We start from the raw sequence: 8,903 nt of genomic DNA, 5'->3' as shown, positions 1-8,903 counted from the left end.
CTGGAGGTGTGAAAATATTTTACTAATGTGAAAAGCACAGGAGGAACAGTATACAGTGATCTGACACGTTCTTCTGGGTCATGTGATACTGTGCAGACCCAGCAGGAGGAGGGTAGATTGTCTTCAGAAAGAACCCTTCAAAACCGATCTCTCTAAAAACAATGAAATATATCGTATAGCAAAATGTTTGCTACTGAAACAAAACTTTTTATTTAGTACAAAACACATGAAGTTTGCTTACCATAATATGCAAGTATAATTTCGAATATCTGGTCACAAACAATGATTCGAAATTTGCAGCAAAACAACATGTATTATCTCACAAAATGTGTAAGATTTCACGCACAAAGCATACGTCAATATTCCTCAAAAATTAAGTGTTCTAATAGATTAAAAAAATACACCTGATTTGCAGACTGGCAATAATGATAGAATTTTGAGCATAAGCAGCACTTGTTTCTGGCCAAAGTTTGAGTGCTGTAGTTTGCAAGCATAATAGACCTTTAGATTAAGTGTTTCCTCATCTAAATTGTCTGTATGACTAATTACAATACACATAGCTCACTTGACCACACTAATGAAATGAACTGTAAGTTGTTCAGTAAGCGTAGTTTGTTCTTAGCACCACGCATAAAATCATCAAAATACATAAAAATTGGTTTCATAACATTGCAAAACACACATGTGCACCACGTCTGATGTAAGTTGTAGCTTAAAGTACATTTATCTACTACGATTAGCAAATGAAACAATGCTGTTCTCACGTCAAAAATTCGTGTCTAAAACTGAAATTTTGTATCTGTGCCACACTTTGCAATCACAATGGATCTTCAAAGTAAATATTTCCACATCTAACTTATGTATAAAATAAACGCAGCTCACTTATTGACAAACCTGAACTAAATTTTAGTTTGGGTAGCAACCACAACTCGTTTTAATACCATACATTAAATTCATCCAAATATATAAGAATTGGTTCTATAACATTTCAAATCCCATTTGAGCACTTTAGCTGATCTAACTTAAGGCCTAAAGTGCAGTTGTCGATAAGAATTAGCAGAGTAGACAATGCTATTCCAGTTTCAAAAACTCATCAGATATCAAAGCCTGTCAAACAGTACTGCGACTTCATCTTGTAGTCCAAAACTGTGACATCCTCTGCTGTTACACAGTGCAAACATTGAGAGTAGTGGAGGAGGCAGATACTATATTCCTTTCATTCTCTCTGAAATATATTATAATTCTGCTAGCTTACTAACGTAAGCATTACAGTCTTCCATACCGTCAGAACTGTATTGTAATGTTGCTGTCTCATTAAAGTAAGCATTACAAAGATATAGGATGAGAGGGAGACAGGCAGATACGAAATTTACAGAAGTGTATGAATTAGAGATATGATATCAGCTACTGGAGACGTCAGCCTCTAGGGAAACCTGTATTCATATGATTCCCTCTGCAATTTATTATAATACGTATAAATCAGACATGAAATTTTCTGTGATGATAATGATGATGATGAAATAGATGTGGAAGTATTGTATGTAACATTATTCATAATGATCTGCCAATTGAGTCAGTAAGTGGTTAGGAGAGGATTGGTTGTAATTTCGTAAGTCATGTCAGTTCCTGCAGAATCAGTTACTGGTAGGGAACGGGATTTCCTGGCATATCTCACGTGAAACGGCTACTCAAGATCACACCAGTTTGCAGGATTCTCCCAAACACCTCCCCCTACCCAGAGGTTTCTGTTGGACCAACGCCATTTGATGCATCAAGAAAAAGCATTTTCTGATGCTAGACATTCTGATATCCCTGTGCTAAACGCATTCCGAACAGGGGTATATGTATAGATGAATGATGAACTGCCTGAGACTGCATTGTGCAAGAAGAAGATATTGTGAATTCGTGACATATTTCAGTTTGCTGCTTTTCGTCAACAATTGCATTTGACCTGTAAGTTAAATCAGGTGTGTGCTCATACGTGATTTTCAATGTTATGTTACCAATGTTTACGTATTTTTATAAATGTAATACGTGGTTTTAAGATATTACTACGTTCATTGACTAACCTATAATTTTCTTAAATCGTACATAACAATTAATTCACCACAATAGTGGCATTTGTATTTTGTGCTTGGAATCTTCTATGTTTTTACAAATAACACAATTTTCTTTTGGTGCAGAATTCGAAATTTCGTTTGCAATCAGAGATCTGCATTAAGATAAGCAAACTGCATTTGCTTTGTACTCAATAAACTGTAAATAAGTTTACTGTGGTGACAAAGATTTTGTTTTGATGATATCGATTTTCCATATCTGTATTATTGCACCATAGTCTTTGGCGACTTTTCATCTGTGTCTCCTTCCAGCACCATCTTATGATACTCGACAAAATCATTGCAATATTTATGTTGCTGATGTATTTTTGCAGATATTTAGTTGTCGAAGGAACATTGTGACAACACAAAAGCATTATAGAATAATGTAGATGTACAAAATAAAACATTTGAAGCTCTCTTGCGCGTTACGCCACGTATAATATACAGGTTGTATTTTAACGTTCAGTAGTGCAGCTTAACCTGTAAGTCCACGATATTAACCGGTTTGTGTTTGTGTGTGTGTGTGTGTGTGTGTGTGTGTGTGTGTGTGTGTGTATGTGTACGCAATTCAGAGTCAAACATCATTAAAAATGATGCCATTTTACGAAAACAGCATTGAACATGAGGCCAATTCAAGAGATATTTAAGTAATTTTTTTCAAAGGTACTGCATATCTTCGCACTTTTTCGCAATTCAGATTAAGTTTGTGTTATTACAAAAAGCATTCCGTTTGACTGGTTATTTGAATACACACTAAAGTTCTTGACGGGGAATATGGAAATGGGGAAATGGGAGAGAGGAGGAGTCGTTGCTTTTCAGATAATGATGATGACCTCACTGATACGGCTGGTGACTTCCTTTATAAGAGCGGTGACGTCACTGATAAGGGGGGCGGGCCTTGGGACGTCATGAGATTGCATTCAGTGCATTCTATACTGGATCAGAGCGCCAAAAATAAACTACTCTTATTGATTTAGTATCATTTAGTAAAGGTAAACTAGGAATCGTTATGATGATTAAAATTTTTGCTCAACAGAAGGCAGACAACGCCATCTGTATTAATCTTGAAAACTCGGTTCAATTAATGTGTGAAGTGATTGCATTTCAGAAGGGAGGAGGGGCAAATAGTCATGCTCCATCGTTGCTGTCAGCTGCACCAGCAACGGTTTGTCGCTTTGTTTTCTGAGTATCTTGAAATCCAGCTTCTTGACTGGCCTGCATGGGCACCTGACTTGAACAATAAAATGACTTATTGGTAGAAGTGAAGAAGTTAATGCATGGTCTAACTTGTAACATCGTCTAGCGGACAGTAGATACCCGCTGTGAATTTGTATCCCATGAATGGGTGGCGTTAGAGCTGTTATATTAACGTGGTCACTTCAGTGCTATATCGTCTGCACTCCATCATTCCCACTGATGATACCTGAACCAAATAATAGCCTGTAGTCCTAATCAGCTTAGTACTATCTAATTTTAAAACAATAGTAATATAATTACAATGTGTGTTAATATCATGGAAATGTTACGTTCAAGCCCATAGGTGAAATAAGTGATAGTTCAACACCAGAAGTAGTCTACTTTTCTTGTTTTCATTCGCTTATGAAATATGGTGCTATTTTTTAGGGTAACTCTTATGATCTAAAAAGGGTAATTTTTGGCAAGAAACTGGAGGTTCGAGCAATATGCGGTGTAAGTTCGCGAATCACTCATCGACACCATTTCAGTAGTTTGGGAATTCTGACATTGGCCTCTCAAGACATATTTTCTTCAATGTCGTTTGTTGTTTACAATACCAGCTTATTCCGAAGAGTGAGAAGCTTCCAATCAGTTAAAACTAGGCAGAAATCCAATCAACATTTAGAATGCTGTTCCTTGACTGCTGTGTGCAAAGGCGTGCCGTATTCTGCTGCATCCATTTTCAGTAACCTGGCAACATAATCAAAGAATTTTAGCAGTAATCCATGCACTTTCCAGTCTAACCTGAAGAGTTTCCTCATAGCTCACTCCTATTCCGTCGAGGAATTCTTGGAAAAAATAAAATATTAAGCTAACTCCTGGTTATTTTTTTTCATTACGTTTATTTAAACTTATGGCTTGTCATCTCCATAGGGTTCATATTCGTTTCATTTTATCTATTATTACTCTTCTGTTTTAATTTTATGCATTGTCTCGTTCCATGACCATGGATACTTGCTCCTCTATTTGATCCTACGGAATACCACATATAAAATAAATTACAATGGAACTCCATTTCGTCACTCTAGAATAGGCGCAAGTTCTTATCCCCACTGTTTCGGTTCTCGATCTTCCACTGTATGGAGACATGTACCCTTGCATGTGGATAAGTCTGTTTAATGCAAGAACCGCTTTATCTTATGCAAATAAACAGCTTCAAACCGGAATTAATTTTCACTCTCCACCGAAATTTGTGTTGTTATGAAAGTTCTTGGCAGATCAGGACTGTGTGCCGGACCGCTACTCGAACCCGGGACCACTGCCTTTCGTGGGCACGTGCTCTACCAACTGAGCTACCAGAGCATGACTCACGACCGATCCTCACAGCTGTTCTTCCGACGGTACCTTATCTCCTACCTTCGTGCTCGGGCAGTCATGGGAGGCAGAAGCACACGTGAGACAAAAGACATGCAGCGAGTATTCTACATTAAAATAGTGTGTGTTATGTAAATGTTGTCTGAGCCTGTACTGGTTGACGACAATTCGAAAATCCACCACAGGAAAGTTCTAAAATCGAAGCAGTAATTTTTAATTCCTACAGTCAGGGCACTGATTCGACAGCTACAGATCTAACTTCTGTAAATCGCCGATACTGACCTAGTAAGGACCGTATTTGTGCAGTTCCATTTAATTTAGAATGAAATATATATCATAATAATTTAATAATTTGGTTCAACGATGCAGTAAGAGTATTTTATTCTCTATGTAACATGATACTGAAAAGTACATGTTATGACACTTTTCCTGAAAGGAACCATTTGATCTGCTCAAAAGGGATGTTATAATATTTCGAATTTCTCCGAATCTCTATAGATATTATAATAGTGCTAAATTCACGACAGAAATAATGTGATTATGCTATGATGTCTGTTCCTATTCAACCTACCGTGATCAACAGACTTTAGACATTTTATTGGTTACTGAGTATTCGTATCTACTTGCAGAACAGGCCCACGGCCTGTAAAAATTGTTTGAAAGACCATATTCGACTATGACAGTCTGTATCTTATTACGTGCCACTGCAGTTTTCACATTACGCAATTCCCAAGCTTATCAGTTTGTGACATAGCACGGTATAAATTATGTTGGCCGCGCGGAGTGGCCCCGCGGTCTTATGCGCCTTGCTACGGTTCGCGTGGCTCCCGGCTGTCGGAGGCTAGAGTCCTCCTTCGGGCATGGGTGTGTGTGTTGTCCTTAGCATAAGTTAGTGTGTAAACCTAGGGACCGGAGACCTCAGCAGTTTGGTCCCGTAGGAACTTACCAAAAATTTCCAAAATTTCCAAATTATGTTATGATGGTAACTGAGATGCATTGTGTCCCACTATATAAAATCAGAAGAAATAACAGGTAGAACCAATAACATAATAGATATAATTATTCCACTGTTTGTCGTACGTTTACAAGTTGCTAATAATCCACTGTGGCTCTACAATGGGATGCAAGTCTTTCAACTGCTCGCCACTTGGGCGACTTGTGTGTCCCTAAGCTAATTAAGTTATCCTACCAAGGAAACGGGACCTACAGTTTAACTTCCAATCCTAAGCAAGTGTCGTACCATGCAAATTCTCACATAGTCAACAGCTGAAAAGCGAACTAAAGCCAGACTGACAATGTCAGTGAGCTGTTCGGGATTCGATACAGCGAAATCTCGGTCTGCAGGCATACGTTTCACCAGTTGACCAACATTCCCAAAGCAGAACTATCATTATCTAATTAAGTTCAAGATATTTAATGCTTTTGGAAATCTTTCCTGGTTGTTGACCACGTATATTTGCAGCCGTAAAGCTACACCATATTCGCACTTTATTTTAGCATCAAAAAATTTTGTGGCACGAACTCCGCGGTCTGCTCTTTCGACGTACACTACTTCACTCGAATCCGCTTTGTTGGATCCCGTCACTTTCGAAATCAGTACATTCTATCCTTCTCTATGAAATTCTAATAAAGACATCACAAATAGAGCGACATGACAAGTCAAGTTGTATACCACGAAGAACACGTTCAGGCACCGTGCCACATACCTTCGTGTGGAGACCGTCCAGAAACGGCTCAGTAATGTCGATTCGTTTGTGGCGAACCATTCAGCTGCACATTTACGCACGGACAGCAGATCGTGGTTCCTACAACTTCGCCCGCTGGTTGCACAATTCGTGGCGCAGAAAGGTGTCGTACTCTGTACTCCTAAGCCGTCTTACAAGAGAGCACGTAGCACTCAGTCTTATTTCGTATGCTTCCCACTATGGATTTGTATTTGCATGCGATGTCACGCACGTCTAGCACGGGAAGTTTTCTCCAAGTCAGTTGCGCCTTCTGAGAGGTTTACGAAACTCGCTAACAGATTTACTGTCACTTCTGATATTTACTGAATTTCGAATTTAGCTGCAACGTTGCAACACGTTAATGTCTTTTTCGTGTGTGACATAAATAGCCTTCTTGTTTCCATACCCCAAAATAAATACCTGTTCGAAGTTTTATTCTCATACTATCAAAAGTTTGATTTCTAGTTTACAAGAATAACATAAATTAGTAGACGTTGTATGCATTTAAATGAAACTGTTGACTGAAAATGATCAGACGAACATTTTGAAACGGGAAATATCTGACGTGCGAAGCCGGTTGAGGTGATGAAATGAAATAAGCGTGCTAGAGTCACCGCCTGTTGAATTTATGTCTTTGATTTTCATTTCATAGCATTCATTCATTACAAAAAATTAACGTGCCACATTTCTTTACATTTAGTTGAGTGTAATTAAATGAAAATTTTTGCCAGGTGATGACTGTGAAGTATTACAATGCAAAATCATTTGTTTGGAACCATTTATTTTAACAAGTGCAGTACTTACAGAAACATACGCCTCAAAACGAAAGTAGTTGTGTTACCGTACAGTCTTTCTGTTTTACTCATCTAAGTGCGAATGTGGAGTTTCTGGCCAGCCGCTGTGACCGAGCCGTTCTAGGCGCTTCAGTACGGAACCGCGCTGCTGCTACGGTCGCAGGTTCGAATCCTGCCTCGGGCATGGAAGTGTCCGATGTCCTTAGATTAAGTTATGTTTAAGTAGTTCTAAGCCTAGGGGACTGATGACCTCATATGTTAAGTCCCATAGTCTTAGAACCATATTGTGGAGTTTCTGTTAGGTAATTTAAACACCGCGGAGTGGAACACCTCGTGGAAAAGTCAATATGAGTTAATCATGCCGGCTTTTGATGAAGGACTTTTAGAATGCAGGTACACCGAATATGAATTAGTATGTACATATGCTGTCCTTGTCAAGTATGCATACTGTTCCACTCCGCTCTGACTAGACCATTTCACGGAAACTATACATCTGCACCTCGACGTCGAATAAGTGAACAGCACAAAAATACCGAGAAACTTCTATATTGAGAAATATGTATCTTGAAAATTAGCCGGATATCTTTGCAATGCGAAACTGACCACTAGATAGCACGAGAGGCGTACCTGTTAGTATAAGATGTGGCGGGGGGTACTGTGTTGCCAGCAAAGAAACAGGATCGTAGAGTGGGTCGGTCAGCAGCGCTTAGTGACTTCGAACGCGCACTAGTCGTAGGACGTCACATCAGTAAAAAGTTAGCATTGGACATTTCAACTCTTCTAAAGCATCCAAAGTCAAATTTTGATGATGTGGCTGTGAAGTGGCAATGCGAAGGAACAAGCACAACTAAACGTTGACTAGATAGACCTCATGTACTGCTGGACGTCGAACGTTCCTGAAGGTGGTTGTAAAAAATAACATACAATCAGCGGAACAAATTACTCATTAGTTCGAAAGTGCTATCCTCAGTCAAACTTGCGCAATTAGTGTGCCTAGTAAGTTAAGAAGAACAGATTAGAATGGCCGAGCATCTATATTTCCGTAGTCAGTGTTAAGCGACGCTTAATGTGGTGGATATACACCCATGGACAGCGGATGAATGGATACGAGTGATCTGCAGTGTAAATCACACTATTAGCAGTGGCAATCCGATAGAAGTTTTAGAGCTTGGCTGATGGCTGGAGAACATTACCTGCCACAAATTATCATCTGTAATAAATCATTATGTATGAGGCAATGGCCTGTGAACAATGACATTCCTGTAACTTCCTGGCACATTAAAACTGCGTGCTGGAACGAGACTCCTTTCGCGGGCAAATGCTCTACCAACTGTGCTACCCAAGCACGAATCCGTCCTCACAGCTTTACTTCCGACACTACCTCACCTCCTACTGTCCAAATTTCACACAAGCTCTCCTGAAAAATTTGCGAGACATTCTTGAAATGGACTAGCTTACCCGTGGTCCCGATCTGACCTAAATGAAATATATCTGTGATGAATTAGAACGTCAACTTCGCTCTCCAACTTCTCTGGTTTCGACTCTTGAGGAAGAATGGGCCGCCATTCCTCCACTGACATTCAGAGACCTTACTGAAAGTGTCCTAAGAAGAGTTGAAGCCGTAGTAAAGGTGAAGGGTGGACACGCCTTAAATTAACGTCCACTAATAAGTGTCTGGATGCTTTGTATTAGATAGCGTATAGCTGTTAAGACAGATTTGGAGTCGGTAGAGCACT

This window comes from Schistocerca americana, chromosome X, assembly GCF_021461395.2.
Source record: "Schistocerca americana isolate TAMUIC-IGC-003095 chromosome X, iqSchAmer2.1, whole genome shotgun sequence".
Lineage (NCBI taxonomy): Eukaryota > Metazoa > Arthropoda > Insecta > Orthoptera > Acrididae > Schistocerca > Schistocerca americana.
This window is presented reverse-complemented; position numbering follows the sequence as displayed.